Below are 270 nucleotides of genomic sequence, written 5' to 3' on the forward strand. Positions count from 1 at the left end.
AAATTACTAATAAAAACAAAATATCCTATCGATTTTCTTTAAAGCTGGATATTTTAATCATTTTAGCATTGTGGAAATCCCCCAAAGGGAGGCGATGCTCCCTCAATTTTTTCCCCACATGTGTCTTGCATACCTCTGGTGGCCCTGTTGCATACTTAGCTATGAAAAATAAACATCAACATCGATAGAATCCAAAGAGATTGACGCGAATTTTTTTCGAAGTTTACCTTAGTTTCCTCAAAAAAAAAAGAATAAAAACATATATGTATA

This window comes from Penaeus monodon, chromosome 22 (genome assembly GCF_015228065.2).
Source record: "Penaeus monodon isolate SGIC_2016 chromosome 22, NSTDA_Pmon_1, whole genome shotgun sequence".
Classification (NCBI taxonomy): Eukaryota; Metazoa; Arthropoda; class Malacostraca; order Decapoda; family Penaeidae; genus Penaeus; species Penaeus monodon.